Source organism: Passer domesticus, chromosome 7 (assembly GCF_036417665.1).
Source record: "Passer domesticus isolate bPasDom1 chromosome 7, bPasDom1.hap1, whole genome shotgun sequence".
Lineage (NCBI taxonomy): Eukaryota > Metazoa > Chordata > Aves > Passeriformes > Passeridae > Passer > Passer domesticus.
The window spans coordinates 25,501,583-25,521,758 of record NC_087480.1 but is presented as its reverse complement, the minus strand read 5'-3'; positions in this window follow the sequence as shown (position 1 = coordinate 25,521,758).

Sequence of the window (20,176 nt, the reverse complement as noted above, 5' to 3'; positions counted from 1 at the left end):
CGGCCACTCCGGGCCACCAGGCCCTGGACATGAACCATGGCCTTTCCCCAGAGAAACAAAAGTCTCCAGGCCAGGTTCCTGATGTCAGTTTGCAGGAGGCACTTGGCACTGTCAAACCAGCCACAGTTTCCTCTGGGGGCATTTTTCATCTGGGAGGCATCCTCAACCGTGCGGAATTTCAGCAGGCAGCCGGCCAGCCCAGTCCACTCTGGGCCCCAGACAAGAATGATGGCCTTTCCCCAGAGAAACAAAAGTCACCAGGCCAGGTTCCTGATGTCAGTTTGCAGGAGGCACTTGGCACTGTCAAACCAGACGCAGTTGCCTGTGGTGGCACCTTCCATCTCGGCGGCATCCTGATCCATGCAGAATTTCAGCAGGCAGCTGGCCACTCCAGGCCACAAGACCATGGACATGAATGATGGCCTTTCCCGAGAGAAACAAAAGTCACCAGGCCAGGTTCCTGATGTCAGTTTGCAGGAGGCACTTGGCACTGTCAAACCAGACGCAGTTTCCTCTGGGGGTATTTTTCATGTGGGAGGCATCCTGATCCATGCGGAATTTCAGCTGGCAGCCGGCCCCTCCGGGCCACCAGTCCCTGGACAAGAATGATGGCCTTTCCCCAGAGAAACAAAAGTCACCAGGCCAGGTTCCTGATGTCAGTTTGCAGGTGGCACTTGGCACTGTCAAACCAGCCACTGTGGCCTCTTGGGGCACCTTGCATCTGGGAGGTATCCTCAACCGTGTGGCATTTCAGCAGGCAGCCGGCCACTCCGGCCACTATGGGCCCCGGACAAGAATGATGGCCTTTCCCCGGAGAAACAAAAGTCACCAGGCCAGGTTCCTGATGTCAGTTTGCAGGAGGCACTTGGCACTGTCAAACCAGCCACACGCACCTGTATGGGTACCTTGCATCTGGGAGGTATCCTCATCTGTGCGGAAGTTCAGCAGGCAGCCGGCCACACCAGGCCACCGGGCACTGGACACGAACGATGCCCTTTCCCGTGAGAAACAAAAGTCACCAGGCCAGGTTCCTGATGTCAGTTTGCAGGAGGCGCTTGGCACTGTCAAACCAGCCGCAGTTGCCTGTGGTGGTACTTTCCATCTGGGAGGTATCTTCAACAGTGCGGAATTTCAGCAGGCAGCCAGCCACTCTGGGCCACCCGTCCATGGATAGGAACGAAAGGCTTTCCCCTGAGAAACAAAAGACACCAGGCCAGGTTCCTGATGTCAGTTTGCAGGAGGCACTTGGCACTGTCAAACCAGCCACAGGTGCCTGTGGGGGCACCTTTCATCTGGGAGGCATCCTGATCCATGCGGAATTTCAGCAGGCAGCCGGCCTCTCCAGGACTACGGGTCCAGGATATAAACCATGACCTTTCCCCAGAGAAACAAAAGTCACCCGGCCAGGTTCCTGATGTCAGTTTGCAGGAGGCACTTGGCACTGTCAAACCAGCCACAGTTGCCTGTGGGGGCTCCTTTCATCTGGGAGCTATCCTGATCCGTGCGGAATTTCAGCAGGCAGTCGGCCATTCCGGGCCAGCGGGCCCTGGACATGAACCATGGCCTTTCCCCAGAGAAACAAAAGTCACCCGGCCAGGTTCCTGATGTCAGTTTGCAGGAGGCACTTGGCACTGTCAAACCAGCCACAGTTGCCTGTGCTGGTACCTGTGGTCTGGCAGGCATCCTGATCCGTGCGGAATTTCAGCAGGCAGCCGGCCACTCCGGGACACCCGGCCCTGTACATTAACCATGCCCTTTCCCCAGAGAAACAAAAGTCACCAGGCCAGGTTCCTGATGTCAGTTTGCAAAAGGCACTTGGCACTGTCAAACCAACCACAGTTGTCTGCGGGGGCACCTTGCGTTTGGGAGGTATCCTCAACTGTGCGGAATTTCAGCAGGCAGCGGTCCACTCCGGGCCGCAAGGCCCTGGACATGAATCGTGGCCTTTCCCCAGAGAAACCAAAGTGACCAGCCCAGCTTTCCGATGTCAGTTTGCAGGAGGCACTTGGCACTCTCAAACCAGACACAATTACCTGTGGGGACACCTTGCATCTGGGAGGCATCCTGGTGCTTTCGGAATTTCAGCAAGCAGCCAGTCAACGCGGTCCAACTGGTCCAGGATATAAACCATGGACTTTCCCCTGAGAAACAAAAGTCACCCGGCCAGGTTCCTGATGTCAGTTTGCAGGATTCACTTGGCACTGTCAAACCAGCCACAGGTGCCTGTGGGGGCACATTGCATCTGGGCGGTATCCAGATCCGTTCGGAATTTCAGCAGGCAGCCGGACACCCAGGGACACCCGGCCCTGGACACGAACGATGGCCTTTCCCCAGAGAAACAAAAGTCACCAGGCTAGGTTCCTGATGTCAGTTTGCAGGAGGCACTTGGCACTGTCAAACCAGCCACAGGTGCCTGTGGTGGTACTTTCGTTCTGGGAGGAATCCTGATCCGTTCGGAATTTCAGCAGGGGGCCGGCCACTACGGGCCACAGGCCCTGGACACGTACAATGGCTTTTCCAAAGAGAAACAAAAGTCACCAGGCCAGGTTCCTGATGTCAGTTTGCAGGAGGCACTTGGCACTGTCAAACCAGCCACAGTTGCATGTGCGGGCACCTTCCATCTGGGAGGTATCCTGATCTTTGCGGAATTTCAGCAGGTATCCGCCCACTCGAGCCACCGGGCCCTGGAGAGGAACGATGGCCTTTCCCCAGAGAAACAAAAGTCACCAGGCCAGGTTCCTTATGTCAGTTTGCAGGAGGCACTTGGCACTGTCAAACCAGCCACAGGTGCCTGTGGGGGCACCTTGCATCTGGGAGCTATCCTGATCTGTGCGGTATTTCAGCAGGCAGCCGGCCACTCCTGGCTTCCGAGTACGGGACACGAACGATGGCCTTTCCCATGAGAAAGAAAAGTCACCAGGCCAGGTTCCTGATGTCAGTTTGCAGGAGGCGCTTGGCACTGTCAAACCAGCCACAGTTGCCTGTGGCGGCACCTTGAACCTGGGAGGCATCCTGATCCATGCGGAATTTCAGCAGGCAGCCGGCCACTCCGATCCGCCAGGCTCTGAACAAGAATAATAGCCTTTCCCCAGAGAAACAAAAGTCACCAGGCCAGGTTCCTGATGTCAATTTGCAGGACGCACTTGGCACTGTAAAACCAGCCAATGTTGCCTGTGGGGGCACCTTGCATCTGGGAGCTATCCGGATCTGTGTGGAATTTCAGCAGGCAGCAGGCAACTGCGAGCCACCGGGCCCTGGACATGAACCATGGCCTTTCCCCTGAGAAAGAAAATCACCAGGCCAGGTTTCTGATGTCAGTTTGCAGGAAGCACTTGGCACTGTCAAACCAGCCACAGTTGCCTCTGGGGGCACCTTGCATCTTGGCGGCATCCTGGTCTGTCCAGAATTTTAGCAGGCAGACGGCCACTCCAGGACACCAGGCTCAGGATACCAACCATGGCCTTTCCCCAGACAAACAAAAGTCACCAGGCCAGGTTCTTGATGTCAGTTTGCAGGTGGCACTTGGCACTGTCAAACCAGCCACAGTTGCCTCTGGGGCCACTTTCCATCTGGCAGGTATCCTGACCCGTGCGGAATTTCAGCAGGCAGCCGGCCACTCCGGGCCACCAGGCCCTGGACATGAATGATGGCCTTTCCCCAGAGAAACAAAAGTCACCAGGCCAGGTTGCTGATGTCAGTTTGCAGGAGGCACTTGGCACTATCTAACCAGCCGCAGTTGCCTGTGGTGGCACCTTCCATCTCGGCGGCATCCTGATCCATGTGGAATTTCAGCAGGCAGCCGGCCACTCCTGGCCACCAGGCCCTGGACATGAACCATGGCTTTTCCCCAGAGAAACAAAAGTCACCAGGCCAGGTTCCTGATGTCAGTTTGCAGGAGGCACTTGGCACTGTCAAACCAGACGCAGTTTCCTCTGGGGGTATTTTTCATGTGGGAGGCATCCTGATCCATGCGGAATTTCAGCAGGCAGCCGGCCACTCCGGGCCACCCATCCCTGGACAAGAATGATGGCCTTTCCCCAGAGAAACAAAAGTCACCAGGCCAGGTTCCAAATGTCAGTTTGCAGGAGGCACTTGGCACTGTCAAACCAGCCACTGTTGCCTCTTGGGGCACCTTGCATCTGGGAGGTATCCTCAACAGTGTGGCATTTCAGCAGGCAGCGGGCCAATCCAGCCACTATGGGCCCCCGGACAAGAATGATGGCCTTTCCCCGGAGAAACAAAAGTCACCAGGCCAGGTTCCTGATGTCAGTTTGCAGGAGGCACTTGGCACTGTCAAACCAGCCACAGTTTCCTGTGGTGGTACTTTCGGTCTGGGAGGTATCCTGATCCGTTTGGAATTTCAGCAGGCAGCCGGCCACTTCGGGCCACCGTGCCCCAAACAAGAATGATGGCCATTCCCCAGAGAAAAAAAGTCACCAGGCCAGGTTCCTGATGTCAGTTTGCAGGAGGCACTTTGCACTGTCAAACCAGCCACAGTTGCCTGTGGGGGCACTTTCATGTGGGAGGCATCCTGATCCATGCGGAATTTCAGCAGGCGGCCGGCCACTCCGGGCCACCAGGCCCTGGACATGAACCATGGCTTTTCCCCAGAGAAACAAAAGTCACCAGGCCAGGTTCCTGATGTCAGTTTGCAGGAGGCGCTTGGCACTGTCAAACCAGACGCAGTTTCCTCTGGGGGTATTTTTCATGTGGGAGGCATCCTGATCCATGCGGAATTTCAGCAGGCAGCCGGCCACTCCGGGCCACCCGTCCCTGGACAAGAATGATGGCCTTTCCCCAGAGAAACAAAAGTCACCAGGCCAGGTTCCAAATGTCAGTTTGCAGGAGGCACTTGGCACTGTCAAACCAGCCACTGTTGCCTCTTGGGGCACCTTGCATCTGTGAGGTATCCTCAACAGTGTGGCATTTCAGCAGGCAGCGGGCCACTCCGGCCACTATGGGCCCCCGGACAAGAATGATGGCCTTTCCCCGGAGAAACAAAAGTCACCAGGCCAGGTTCCTGATGTCAGTTTGCAGGAGGCACTTGGCACTGTCAAACCAGCCACACGCACCTGTATGGGCACCTTGCATCTGGGAGGTATCCTCATCTGTGCGGAAGTTCAGCAGGCTGCCGGCCACACCAGGCCACCGGGCACTGGACACGAACGATGCCCTTTCCCGTGAGAAACAAAAGTCACCAGGCCAGGTTCCTGATGTCAGTTTGCAGGAGGCACTTGGCACTGTCAAACCAGCCACAGTTGCCTGCGGGGGCACTTTCATGTGGGAGGCATCCTGATCCATGCGGAATTTCAGCAGGCGGCCGGCCACTCCGGGCCACCAGGCCCTGGACATGAACCATGGCCTTTCCCCACAGAAACAAAAGTCTCCAGGCCAGGTTCCTGATGTCAGTTTGCAGGAGGCACTTGGCACTCTCAAACCAGCCACAGTTTCCTCTGGGGGCATTTTTCATCTGGGAGGTATCCTCAACCGTGTGGAATTTCAGCAGGCAGCTGGCCACTCCAGGCCACGGGGCACTGGACATGAACCATGGCCTTTCCCCAGAGAAAAAAAAGTCACCAGGCCAGGTTCCTGATGTCAGTTTGCAGGAGGCACTTGGCACTGTCAAACCAGACGCAGTTTCCTCTGGGGGCATTTTTCATGTGGGAGGCATCCTGATCCATGCGGAATTTCAGCAGGCAGCCGGCCACTCCGGGCCCCCAGGCCCTGGACATGAATGATGGCCTTTCCCCAGAGAAACAAAAGTCACCAGGCCAGGTTCCTGATGTCAGTTTGCAGGAGGCACTTGGCACTGTCTAACCAGCCGCAGTTGCCTCTGGGGTACCTTGCATCTGGGAGGTATCCTCAACCGTGAGGAATTTCAGCAGGCAGCCGGCCACTCCGGGCCACCAGGGCCTGGACATGAACCATGGCCTTTCCCCAGAGAAACAAAAGTCACCAGGCCAGGTTCCTGATGTCAGTTTGCAGGAGGCACTTGGCACTGTCAAACCAGCCACAGCTGCCTGTGGGGGCACCTTGCATCTGGGAGGTGTCCTCAACCGTGCGGAATTTCAGCAGGCAGCCGGCCAGCCCAGTCCACTCTGGGCCCCAGACAAGAATGATGGCCTTTCCCCAGAGAAACAAGAGTCACCAGGCCAGGTTCCTGATGTCAGTTTGCAGGAGGCACTTGGCACTGTCAAACCAGACGCAGTTGCCTGTGCTGGCACCTTCCATCTCGGCGGCATCCTGATCCATGCAGAATTTCAGCAGGCAGCTGGCCACTCCAGGCCACAAGACCATGGACATGAATGATGGCCTTTCCCCAGAGAAACAAAAGTCACCAGGCCAGGTTGCTGATGTCAGTTTGCAGGAGGCACTTGGCACTATCTAACCAGCCGCAGTTGCCTGTGGTGGCACCTTCCATCTCGGCGGCATCCTGATCCATGTGGAATTTCAGCAGGCAGCCGGCCACTCCGGGCCACCAGGCCCTGGACATGAACCATGGCTTTTCCCCAGAGAAACAAAAGTCACCAGGCCAGGTTCCTGATGTCAGTTTGCAGGAGGCACTTGGCACTGTCAAACCAGACGCAGTTTCCTCTGGGGGTATTTTTCATGTGGGAGGCATCCTGATCCATGCGGAATTTCAGCAGGCAGCCGGCCACTCCGGGCCACCCGTCCCTGGACAAGAATGATGGCCTTTCCCCAGAGAAACAAAAGTCACCAGGCCAGGTTCCAAATGTCAGTTTGCAGGAGGCACTTGGCACTGTCAAACCAGCCACTGTTGCCTCTTGGGGCACCTTGCATCTGTGAGGTATCCTCAAGAGTGGGGCATTTCAGCAGGCAGCGGGCCACTCCGGCCACTATGGGCCCCCGGACAAGAATGATGGCCTTTCCCCAGAGAAACAAAAGTCACCAGGCCAGGTTCCTGATGTCAGTTTGCAGGAGGCACTTGGCACTGTCAAACCAGCCACAGTTGCCTGTGGTGGTACTTTCGGTCTGGGAGGTATCCTGATCCGTTTGGAATTTCAGCAGGCAGCCGGCCACTTCGGGCCACCGTGCCCCAAACAAGAATGATGGCCATTCCCCAGAGAAAAAAAGTCACCAGGCCAGGTTCCTGATGTCAGTTTGCAGGAGGCACTTTGCACTGTCAAACCAGCCACAGTTGCCTGTGGGGGCACTTTCATGTGGGAGGCATCCTGATCCATGCGGAATTTCAGCAGGCGGCCGGCCACTCCGGGCCACCAGGCCCTGGACATGAACCATGGCCTTTCCCCACAGAAACAAAAGTCATCAGGCCAGGTTCCTGATGTCAGTTTGCAGGAGGCACTTGGCACTGTCAAACCAGCCACAGTTTCCTCTGGGGGCATTTTTCATCTGGGAGGTATCCTCAACCGTGAGGAATTTCAGCAGGCAGCTGGCCACTCCAGGCCACGGGGCACTGGACATGAACCATGGCCTTTCCCCAGAGAAACAAAAGTCACCAGGCCAGGTTCCTGATGTCAGTTTGCAGGAGGCACTTGGCACTGTCAAACCAGACGCAGTTTCCTCTGGGGGCATTTTTCATGTGGGAGGCATCCTGATCCATGCGGAATTTCAGCAGGCAGCCGGCCACTCCGAGCCCCCAGGCCCTGGACATGAATGATGGCCTTTCCCCAGAGAAACAAAAGTCACCAGGCCAGGTTCCTGATGTCAGTTTGCAGGAGGCACTTGGCACTGTCAAACCAGCCGCAGTTGGCTCTGGGGTACCTTGCATCTGGGAGGTATCCTCAACCGTGAGGAATTTCAGCAGGCAGCCGGCCACTCCGGGCCACCAGGGCCTGGACATGAACCATGGCCTTTCCCCAGAGAAACAAAAGTCTCCAGGCCAGGTTCCTGATGTCAGTTTGCAGGAGGCACTTGGCACTGTCAAACCAGCCACAGCTGCCTGTGGGGGCACCTTGCATCTGGGAGGTGTCCTCAACCGTGCGGAATTTCAGCAGGCAGCCGGCCAGCCCAGTCCACTCTGGGCCTCAGACAAGAATGATGGCCTTTCCCCAGAGAAACAAGAGTCACCAGGCCAGGTTCCTGATGTCAGTTTGCAGGAGGCACTTGGCACTGTCAAACCAGACGCAGTTGCCTGTGGTGGCACCTTCCATCTCGGCGGCATCCTGATCCATGCAGAATTTCAGCAGGCAGCCGGCCACTCCAGGCCACAAGACCATGGACATGAATGATGGCCTTTCCCGAGAGAAACAAAAGTCACCAGGCCAGGTTCCTGATGTCACTTTGCAGGAGGCACTTGGCACTGTCAAACCAGCCACAGGTGCCTGTGGGGCACCTTGCATCTGGGAGGTATCCTGATCCGTGCGGAATTTCAGCAGTCAGCCGGCCACTTTGGGCCACAGTTTGTAGGATATGAACCATGGCCTTTCCCCAGAGAAACAAAAGTCACCTGTCAAGGTTCCTGATGTCAGTGTGCAGGAGGCACTTGACACTGTCAAACCAGCCACAGGTGCCTGTGGGGGCACCTTGCATCTCGGCGGCATCCTGATCCATGCCGAATTTCAGCAGGCAGCCGGCCACTCCGGGCCATTAGACCTTGGACACGTACAATGGCCTTTCCCCAGAGAAATAAAAGTCACCAGGCCAGGTTCCTGATGTCAGTTTGCAGGAGGCACTTGGCACTGTCAAACCAGCCACAGTTGCCTGTTGTGGCTCCTTTCATCTGGGAGTTATCCTCATCCGTGCGGAATTTCAACAGGTAGCCGGCCACTCCAGGCCACCTGGCCCTGGAGTGGAGCGATGGCTTTTCCCCAGAGAAACAAAAGTCACCCGGCCAGGTTCCTGATGTCAGTTTGCAGGAGGCACTTGGCACTGTCAAACCAGCCACATGTACCTGTATGGGCACCTTGCATCTGGGAGGTATCCTCATCTGTGCGGAAGTTCAGCAGGCTGCCGGCCACACCAGGCCACCGGGCACTGGACACGAACGATGCCCTTTCCCGTGAGAAACAAAAGTCACCAGGCCAGGTTCCGGATGTCAGTTTGCAGGAGGCGCTTGGCACTGTCAAACCAGCCACAGTTGCCTGTGGTGGTACTTTCCATCTGGGAGGTATCTTCTACAGTGAGATAAAAACCTGACAAAACATGATAAAGCCCACCAAAGCTAATCCAAACACACCAAAAACTGGGCTAAACAGAATCAAAACCTTCTAAAAACCGGCCAAAATATTTCAAAACCCGTCAAAACTAATCAAAACATTCCGAATACCCGCCAAAACATTCCAAATACCCGCCAAAATATTTTAAACCCCGCCAAAAGGAATCCAAACATTCCAAAACCTGCCAACACAATAAAAACAACTCAAGAGAATACAAAACATTCTAAAACCCAACCAAAACATTCCCGAAAACCCGACAAAACATCATAAAAACAAATCAAAACCAACCAAAATATTCCGAAAACCCGCCAAAATAATTTAGACCCACAAAACTCATCAAAACATTCTGAAAAAATGCCAAAACATTAGAAAACCAGCCAGAACTGATCAAAACATTCAAAAAACTTGGCAAAACATCACAAAAACAAATCAAAACCAACCAAAACATTCCTAAAACCCGACAAAATAGTTTACAACCTGCCAAAACTGATCAAAACATTCTGAAAAGATGCCAAAATACTAGAAAACCAGTCAGAAGTGATCAAAACTTTCAATAACTTGCCAAAACATAATCAAAACAAATGAAAGCAAACCAAAACATTCCAAATACCCGCCAAAATATTTTAAAACCCGCCAAAACGAATCCAAACGTTCCACAACCTGCCAAGACAATAAAAACAACACAAGAGAAAACAAAACATTCTAAAACACCACCAAAACATTCCGAAAACCCGCCAAAACATCATCAAAACAAATCAAAACAAACCAAACAATAGGAGGAACACGGCAACATATTGGCAAGCAAGAGACGGAGAGCGCGGCACCTTCTAGGAGGCCAAGAAAGAAGCCGCACAACACCTGCACTGTGTCTGCAACTTTCAAACTGCTAGAAGCTAGTGGCTTGCCACTGGCCTGCCTCTTCAATTGCCATTAGCATTCCAATGGAAGCTATTCTTGGACAATTTTGCTCTGCTTGCTGCTAGTTCTGCCCCAGCCTACCATAGATAACCTTGCTCTTCCCTTGAGGCTCTGAGATGCCAAGAACTTGTCAACTTCAAAGGGCGGGCCGGGCTACATCTACTCAGCTGCCACAGTTTCTCCTTGCTAGACCTAGTGGGAAAGCATTTTGCTGAGATGCAGAAGGCAAGAAACGCAGAATACGGAGACGCGGAGCTGTCCCAAGTGCCGCTGCCAGGCGTCTTGCCGCAGAAGGAGCGCCCCGGAGCGCACCGCAACCGGCACCGTCATCTCTGCGCAAAGAGCCAAAATATTTGAAAACCCGCCAAAACTAATCCAAAAATATTTTCAAACCCGCCAAAATAGAAAACCAGACAGAAGTGATCAATACATTCGAAAAAACCTGACAAAACATGATAAAGCCCACCAAAGCTAATCCAAACACACCAAAAACTGGGCTAAACAGAATCAAAACCTTCTAAAAACCGGCCAAAATATTTCAAAACCCGTCAAAACTAATCAAAACATTCCGAATACCCGCCAAAACATTCCAAATACCCGCCAAAATATTTTAAACCCCGCCAAAAGGAATCCAAACATTCCAAAACCTGCCAACACAATAAAAACAACTCAAGAGAATACAAAACATTCTAAAACCCAACCAAAACATTCCCAAAAACCCGACAAAACATCATAAAAACAAATCAAAACCAACCAAAATATTCCGAAAACCCGCCAAAATAATTTAGACCCACAAAACTCATCAAAACATTCTGAAAAAATGCCAAAACATTAGAAAACCAGCCAGAACTGATCAAAACATTCAAAAAACTTGGCAAAACATCACAAAAACAAATCAAAACCAACCAAAACATTCCAAAAACCCGACAAAATAGTTTACAACCTGCCAAAACTGATCAAAACATTCTGAAAAGATGCCAAAATACTAGAAAACCAGTCAGAAGTGATCAAAACTTTCAATAACTTGCCAAAACATAATCAAAACAAATGAAAGCAAACCAAAACATTCCAAATACCCGCCAAAATATTTTCAAACCCGCCAAAACTCATCCAAAAATATTTTCAAACCCGCCAAAATAGAAAACCAGACAGAAGTGATCAATACATTCGAAAAAACCTGACAAAACATGATAAAGCCCACCAAAGCTAATCCAAACACACCAAAAACTGGGCTAAACAGAATCAAAACCTTCTAAAAACCGGCCAAAATATTTCAAAACCCGTCAAAACTAATCAAAACATTCCGAATACCCGCCAAAACATTCCAAATACCCGCCAAAATATTTTAAACCCCGCCAAAAGGAATCCAAACATTCCAAAACCTGCCAACACAATAAAAACAACTCAAGAGAATACAAAACATTCTAAAACCCAACCAAAACATTCCCGAAAACCCGACAAAACATCATAAAAACAAATCAAAACCAACCAAAATATTCCGAAAACCCGCCAAAATAATTTAGACCCACAAAACTCATCAAAACATTCTGAAAAAATGCCAAAACATTAGAAAACCAGCCAGAACTGATCAAAACATTCAAAAAGCTTGGCAAAACATCATAAAAACAAATCAAAACCAACCAAAACATTCCAAAAACCCGACAAAATAGTTTACAACCTGCCAAAACTGATCAAAACATTCTGAAAAGATGCCAAAATACTAGAAAACCAGTCAGAAGTGATCAAAACTTTCAATAACTTGCCAAAACATAATCAAAACAAATGAAAGCAAACCAAAACATTCCAAATACCCGCCAAAATATTTTAAAACCCGCCAAAACGAATCCAAACGTTCCACAACCTGCCAAGACAATAAAAACAACACAAGAGAAAACAAAACATTCTAAAACACCACCAAAACATTCCGAAAACCCGCCAAAAGATCATCAAAACAAATCAAAACAAACCAAACAATAGGAGGAACATGGCAACATATTGGCAAGCAAGAGACGGAGAGCGCGGCACCACGGCACCTTCTAGGAGGCCAAGAAAGAAGCCGCACAACACCTGCACTGTGTCTGCAACTTTCAAACTGCTAGAAGCTAGTGGCTTGCCACTGGCCTGCCTCTTCAATTGCCATTAGCATTCCAATGGAAGCTATTCTTGGACAACTTTGCTCTGCTTGCTGCTAGTTCTGCCCCAGCCTACCATAGATAACCTTGCTCTTCCCTTGAGGCTCTGAGATGCCAAGAACTTGTCAACTTCAAAGGGCGGGCCGGGCTACATCTACTCAGCTGCCACAGTTTCTCCTTGCTAGACCTAGTGGGAAAGCATTTTGCTGAGATGCAGAAGGCAAGAAACGCACAATACGGAGACGCGGAGCTGTCCCAAGTGCCGCTGCCAGGCGTCTTGCCGCAGAAGGAGCGCCCCGGAGCGCACCGCAACCGGCACCGTCATCTCTGCGCAAAGAGCCAAAATATTTGAAAACCCGCCAAAACTAATCCAAAAATATTTTCAAACCCGCCAAAATAGAAAACCAGACAGAAGTGATCAATACATTCGAAAAAACCTGACAAAACATGATAAAGCCCACCAAAGCTAATCCAAACACACCAAAAACTGGGCTAAACAGAATCAAAACCTTCTAAAAACCGGCCAAAATATTTCAAAACCCGTCAAAACTAATCAAAACATTCCGAATACCCGCCAAAACATTCCAAATACCCGCCAAAATATTTTAAACCCCGCCAAAAGGAATCCAAACATTCCAAAACCTGCCAACACAATAAAAACAACTCAAGAGAATACAAAACATTCTAAAACCCAACCAAAACATTCCCGAAAACCCGACAAAACATCATAAAAACAAATCAAAACCAACCAAAATATTCCGAAAACCCGCCAAAATAATTTAGACCCACAAAACTCATCAAAACATTCTGAAAAAATGCCAAAACATTAGAAAACCAGCCAGAACTGATCAAAACATTCAAAAAACTTGGCAAAACATCACAAAAACAAATCAAAACCAACCAAAACATTCCAAAAACCCGACAAAATAGTTTACAACCTGCCAAAACTGATCAAAACATTCTGAAAAGATGCCAAAATACTAGAAAACCAGTCAGAAGTGATCAAAACTTTCAATAACTTGCCAAAACATAATCAAAACAAATGAAAGCAAACCAAAACATTCCAAATACCCGCCAAAATATTTTAAAACCCGCCAAAACGAATCCAAACGTTCCACAACCTGCCAACACAATAAAAACAACACAAGAGAAAACAAAACATTCTAAAACACCACCAAAACATTCCAAAAACCCGCCAAAAGATCATCAAAACAAATCAAAACAAACCAAACAATAGGAGGAACACGGCAACATATTGGCAAGCAAGAGACGGAGAGCGCGGCACCTTCTAGGAGGCCAAGAAAGAAGCCGCACAACACCTGCACTGTGTCTGCAACTTTCAAACTGCTAGAAGCTAGTGGCTTGCCACTGGCCTGCCTCTTCAATTGCCATTAGCATTCCAATGGAAGCTATTCTTGGACAATTTTGCTCTGCTTGCTGCTAGTTCTGCCCCAGCCTACCATAGATAACCTTGCTCTTCCCTTGAGGCTCTGAGATGCCAAGAACTTGTCAACTTCAAAGGGCGGGCCGGGCTACATCTACTCAGCTGCCACAGTTTCTCCTTGCTAGACCTAGTGGGAAAGCATTTTGCTGAGATGCAGAAGGCAAGAAACGCAGAATACGGAGACGCGGAGCTGTCCCAAGTGCCGCTGCCAGGCGTCTTGCCGCAGAAGGAGCGCCCCGGAGCGCACCGCAACCGGCACCGTCATCTCTGCGCAAAGAGCCAAAATATTTGAAAACCCGCCAAAACTAATCCAAAAATATTTTCAAACCCGCCAAAATAGAAAACCAGACAGAAGTGATCAATACATTCGAAAAAACCTGACAAAACATGATAAAGCCCACCAAAGCTAATCCAAACACACCAAAAACTGGGCTAAACAGAATCAAAACCTTCTAAAAACCGGCCAAAATATTTCAAAACCCGTCAAAACTAATCAAAACCTTCCGAATACCCGCCAAAACATTCCAAATACCCGCCAAAATATTTTAAACCCCGCCAAAAGGAATCCAAACATTCCAAAACCTGCCAACACAATAAAAACAACTCAAGAGAATACAAAACATTCTAAAACCCAACCAAAACATTCCCGAAAACCCGACAAAACATCATAAAAACAAATCAAAACCAACCAAAATATTCCGAAAACCCGCCAAAATAATTTAGACCCACAAAACTCATCAAAACATTCTGAAAAAATGCCAAAACATTAGAAAACCAGCCAGAACTGATCAAAACATTCAAAAAACTTGGCAAAACATCATAAAAACAAATCAAAACCAACCAAAACATTCCAAAAACCCGACAAAATAGTTTACAACCTGCCAAAACTGATCAAAACATTCTGAAAAGATGCCAAAATACTTGAAAACCAGTCAGAAGTGATCAAAACTTTCAATAACTTGCCAAAACATAATCAAAACAAATGAAAGCAAACCAAAACATTCCAAATACCCGCCAAAATATTTTAAAACCCGCCAAAATGAATCCAAACGTTCCACAACCTGCCAAGACAATAAAAACAACACAAGAGAAAACAAAACATTCTAAAACACCACCAAAACATTCCGAAAACCCGCCAAAAGATCATCAAAACAAATCAAAACAAACCAAACAATAGGAGGAACACGGCAACATATTGGCAAGCAAGAGACGGAGAGCGCGGCACCTTCTAGGAGGCCAAGAAAGAAGCCGCACAACACCTGCACTGTGTCTGCAACTTTCAAACTGCTAGAAGCTAGTGGCTTGCCACTGGCCTGCCTCTTCAATTGCCATTAGCATTCCAATGGAAGCTATTCTTGGACAATTTTGCTCTGCTTGCTGCTAGTTCTGCCCCAGCCTACCATAGATAACCTTGCTCTTCCCTTGAGGCTCTGAGATGCCAAGAACTTGTCAACTTCAAAGGGCGGGCCGGGCTACATCTACTCAGCTGCCACAGTTTCTCCTTGCTAGACCTAGTGGGAAAGCATTTTGCTGAGATGCAGAAGGCAAGAAATGCAGAATACGGAGACGCGGAGCTGTCCCAAGTGCCGCTGCCAGGCGTCTTGCCGCAGAAGGAGCGCCCCGGAGCGCACCGCAACCGGCACCGTTGTCTCTGCGCAAAGAGCCAAAATATTTGAAAACCCGCCAAAACTAATCCAAAAATATTTTCAAACCCGCCAAAATAGAAAACCAGACAGAAGTGATCAATACATTCGAAAAAACCTGACAAAACATGATAAAGCCCACCAAAGCTAATCCAAACACACCAAAAACTGGGCTAAACAGAATCAAAACCTTCTAAAAACCGGCCAAAATATTTCAAAACCCGTCAAAACTAATCAAAACATTCCGAATACCCGCCAAAACATTCCAAATACCCGCCAAAATATTTTAAACCCCGCCAAAAGGAATCCAAACATTCCAAAACCTGCCAACACAATAAAAACAACTCAAGAGAATACAAAACATTCTAAAACCCAACCAAAACATTCCCGAAAACCCGACAAAACATCATAAAAACAAATCAAAACCAACCAAAATATTCCAAAAACCCGCCAAAATAATTTAGACCCACAAAACTCATCAAAACATTCTGAAAAAATGCCAAAACATTAGAAAACCAGCCAGAACTGATCAAAACATTCAAAAAACTTGGCAAAACATCATAAAAACAAATCAAAACCAACCAAAACATTCCAAAAACCCGACAAAATAGTTTACAACCTGCCAAAACTGATCAAAACATTCTGAAAAGATGCCAAAATACTTGAAAACCAGTAAGAAGTGATCGAAACTTTCAATAACTTGCCAAAACATAATCAAAACAAATGAAAGCAAACCAAAACATTCCAAATACCCGCCAAAATATTTTAAAACCCGCCAAAACGAATCCAAACGTTCCACAACCTGCCAACACAATAAAAACAACACAAGAGAAAACAAAACATTCTAAAACACCACCAAAACATTCCGAAAACCCGCCAAAAGATCATCAAAACAAATCAAAACAAACCAAACAATAGGAGGAACACGGCAACATATTGGCAAGCAAGAGATGGAGAGCGCGGCACCTTCTAGGAGGCCAAGAAAGAAGCCGCACAACACCTGCACTGTGTCTGCAACTTTCAAACTGCTAGAAGCTAGTGGCTTGCCACTGGCCTGCCTCTTCAATTGCCATTAGCATTCCAATGGAAGCTATTCTTGGACAACTTTGCTCTGCTTGCTGCTAGTTCTGCCCCAGCCTACCATAGATAACCTTGCTCTTCCCTTGAGGCTCTGAGATGCCAAGAACTTGTCAACTTCAAAGGGCGGGCCGGGCTACATCTACTCAGCTGCCACAGTTTCTCCTTGCTAGACCTAGTGGGAAAGCATTTTGCTGAGATGCAGAAGGCAAGAAACGCACAATACGGAGACGCGGAGCTGTCCCAAGTGCCGCTGCCAGGCGTCTTGCCGCAGAAGGAGCGCCCCGGAGCGCACCGCAACCGGCACCGTCATCTCTGCGCAAAGAGCCAAAATATTTGAAAACCCGCCAAAACTAATCCAAAAATATTTTCAAACCCGCCAAAATAGAAAACCAGACAGAAGTGATCAATACATTCGAAAAAACCTGACAAAACATGATAAAGCCCACCAAAGCTAATCCAAACACACCAAAAACTGGGCTAAACAGAATCAAAACCTTCTAAAAACCGGCCAAAATATTTCAAAACCCGTCAAAACTAATCAAAACATTCCGAATACCCGCCAAAACATTCCAAATACCCGCCAAAATATTTTAAACCCCGCCAAAAGGAATCCAAACATTCCAAAACCTGCCAACACAATAAAAACAACTCAAGAGAATACAAAACATTCTAAAACCCAACCAAAACATTCCCGAAAACCCGACAAAACATCATAAAAACAAATCAAAACCAACCAAAATATTCCGAAAACCCGCCCAAATAATTTAGACCCACAAAACTCATCAAAACATTCTGAAAAAATGCCAAAACATTAGAAAACCAGCCAGAACTGATCAAAACATTCAAAAAACTTGGCAAAACATCACAAAAACAAATCAAAACCAACCAAAACATTCCTAAAACCCGACAAAATAGTTTACAACCTGCCAAAACTGATCAAAACATTCTGAAAAGATGCCAAAATACTAGAAAACCAGTCAGAAGTGATCAAAACTTTCAATAACTTGCCAAAACATAATCAAAACAAATGAAAGCAAACCAAAACATTCCAAATACCCGCCAAAATATTTGAAAACCCGCCAAAACGAATCCAAACGTTCCACAACCTGCCAAGACAATAAAAACAACACAAGAGAAAACAAAACATTCTAAAACACCACCAAAACATTCCGAAAACCCGCCAAAACATCATCAAAACAAATCAAAACAAACCAAACAATAGGAGGAACACGGCAACATATTGGCAAGCAAGAGACGGAGAGCGCGGCACCTTCTAGGAGGCCAAGAAAGAAGCCGCACAACACCTGCACTGTGTCTGCAACTTTCAAACTGCTAGAAGCTAGTGGCTTGCCACTGGCCTGCCTCTTCAATTGCCATTAGCATTCCAATGGAAGCTATTCTTGGACAATTTTGCTCTGCTTGCTGCTAGTTCTGCCCCAGCCTACCATAGATAACCTTGCTCTTCCCTTGAGGCTCTGAGATGCCAAGAACTTGTCAACTTCAAAGGGCGGGCCGGGCTACATCTACTCAGCTGCCACAGTTTCTCCTTGCTAGACCTAGTGGGAAAGCATTTTGCTGAGATGCAGAAGGCAAGAAACGCACAATACGGAGACGCGGAGCTGTCCCAAGTGCCGCTGCCAGGCGTCTTGCCGCAGAAGGAGCGCCCCGGAGCGCACCGCAACCGGCACCGTTGTCTCTGCGCAAAGAGCCAAAATATTTGAAAACCCGCCAAAACTAATCCAAAAATATTTTCAAACCCGCCAAAATAGAAAACCAGACAGAAGTGATCAATACATTCGAAAAAACCTGACAAAACATGATAAAGCCCACCAAAGCTAATCCAAACACACCAAAAACTGGGCTAAACAGAATCAAAACCTTCTAAAAACCGGCCAAAATATTTCAAAACCCGTCAAAACTAATCAAAACATTCCGAATACCCGCCAAAACATTCCAAATACCCGCCAAAATATTTTAAACCCCGCCAAAAGGAATCCAAACATTCCAAAACCTGCCAACACAATAAAAACAACTCAAGAGAATACAAAACATTCTAAAACCCAACCAAAACATTCCCGAAAACCCGACAAAACATCATAAAAACAAATCAAAACCAACCAAAATATTCCGAAAACCCGCCAAAATAATTTAGACCCACAAAACTCATCAAAACATTCTGAAAAAATGCCAAAACATTAGAAAACCAGCCAGAACTGATCAAAACATTCAAAAAACTTGGCAAAACATCATAAAAACAAATCAAAACCAACCAAAACATTCCAAAAACCCGACAAAATAGTTTACAACCTGCCAAAACTGATCAAAACATTCTGAAAAGATGCCAAAATACTTGAAAACCAGTAAGAAGTGATCGAAACTTTCAATAACTTGCCAAAACATAATCAAAACAAATGAAAGCAAACCAAAACATTCCAAATACCCGCCAAAATATTTGAAAACCCGCCAAAACGAATCCAAACGTTCCACAACCTGCCAAGACAATAAAAACAACACAAGAGAAAACAAAACATTCTAAAACACCACCAAAACATTCCGAAAACCCGCCAAAACATCATCAAAACAAATCAAAACAAACCAAACAATAGGAGGAACACGGCAACATATTGGCAAGCAAGAGACGGAGAGCGCGGCACCTTCTAGGAGGCCAAGAAAGAAGCCGCACAACACCTGCACTGTGTCTGCAACTTTCAAACTGCTAGAAGCTAGTGGCTTGCCACTGGCCTGCCTCTTCAATTGCCATTAGCATTCCAATGGAAGCTATTCTTGGACAATTTTGCTCTGCTTGCTGCTAGTTCTGCCCCAGCCTACCATAGATAACCTTGCTCTTCCCTTGAGGCTCTGAGATGCCAAGAACTTGTCAACTTCAAAGGGCGGGCCGGGCTACATCTACTCAGCTGCCACAGTTTCTCCTTGCTAGACCTAGTGGGAAAGCATTTTGCTGAGATGCAGAAGGCAAGAAACGCACAATACGGAGACGCGGAGCTGTCCCAAGTGCCGCTGCCAGGCGTCTTGCCGCAGAAGGAGCGCCCCGGAGCGCACCGCAACCGGCACCGTTGTCTCTGCGCAAAGAGCCAAAATATTTGAAAACCCGCCAAAACTAATCCAAAAATATTTTCAAACCCGCCAAAATAGAAAACCAGACAGAAGTGATCAATACATTCGAAAAAACCTGACAAAACATGATAAAGCCCACCAAAGCTAATCCAAACACACCAAAAACTGGGCTAAACAGAATCAAAACCTTCTAAAAACCGGCCAAAATATTTCAAAACCCGTCAAAACTAATCAAAACATTCCGAATACCCGCCAAAACATTCCAAATACCCGCCAAAATATTTTAAACCCCGCCAAAAGGAATCCAAACATTCCAAAACCTGCCAACACAATAAAAACAACTCAAGAGAATACAAAACATTCTAAAACCCAACCAAAACATTCCCGAAAACCCGACAAAACATCATAAAAACAAATCAAAACCAACCAAAATATTCCAAAAACCCGCCAAAATAATTTAGACCCACAAAACTCATCAAAACATTCTGAAAAAATGCCAAAACATTAGAAAACCAGCCAGAACTGATCAAAACATTCAAAAAACTTGGCAAAACATCATAAAAACAAATCAAAACCAACCAAAACATTCCAAAAACCCGACAAAATAGTTTACAACCTGCCAAAACTGATCAAAACATTCTGAAAAGATGCCAAAATACTTGAAAACCAGTAAGAAGTGATCGAAACTTTCAATAACTTGCCAAAACATAATCAAAACAAATGAAAGCAAACCAAAACATTCCAAAT